Source organism: Pterocles gutturalis, unplaced genomic scaffold (genome assembly GCF_000699245.1).
Source record: "Pterocles gutturalis isolate BGI_N339 unplaced genomic scaffold, ASM69924v1 scaffold16157, whole genome shotgun sequence".
Taxonomy (NCBI): Eukaryota; Metazoa; Chordata; class Aves; order Pterocliformes; family Pteroclidae; genus Pterocles; species Pterocles gutturalis.
The window spans coordinates 1-832 of NW_010115672.1; positions in this window are offsets into that span (position 1 = coordinate 1).

Below are 832 nucleotides of genomic sequence, written 5' to 3' on the forward strand. Positions count from 1 at the left end.
CCAGAGAACCCCTCCCCTCCATCTCCTGGGTGTGCTCCTTGTCGCACAGCTCAGGACACTGCTGTCCTCCCATGCTGCCAGGGCACACGGCTGCCTCCTGCCCAGCTCCTGCCCACCAAGACCTTTCCCACGGGGCTGCTCCCAGCCAGGCAGCCCCCAGCCCGGGCCATTGCCAGCCCTGCAGGGGCAGACACTGCCCTTTGTCCTTCTGGGGTTTCACGAGGTTGCTGCCAACATGTGCTCTGATCTCCTCCTTGAGCCCCTTCACTGAGCACAGAGCCATGGGAGACCTTTCAGTGAAGACTCAGGCAAAGGAGGCATTGCGTCCCTCAGTTCCACTATGTGTCTGCTGTTATTAAATCACCCTCCCCATTCAGCAACAGCCCTGCACTTTCCTAGTTAGGTCTTGGTCTCTAAGGAGTGCTTGAAGCTTTTCTTTTTGCTCCTGAATTTCCTTGCCACCAGCATAACAAGGTGATCTTTGCCTTTCCTTCAAACATGCCCCGAGAACAAAAGCAAACCACAGAAATTTCTTCTTTGCAGCCAGTTGTTGCTGGCATGTCCTTGTATCTGCTTCATTGCCCATCAGCACCTGGTCCCTGAACTGGCCCAGCCCTGCTGCCCATACATGGTCCCACAGACCCACTGCACAGGCACAGCATGGGCAAAGGGACAGCCAGGGGTCGGAAAGTTTTGATCCCAAAGGTAGACCTCAGTTCAAAGTTCCCTCAAGACCCTCCTGCTTCTGCAGCACCCCCCCACCCTGCACCTGCATCCTGCCCAGCCCCAGCCATGTCCCACGAGGGGCTTCACAGACAGATCTTCCAGCGTC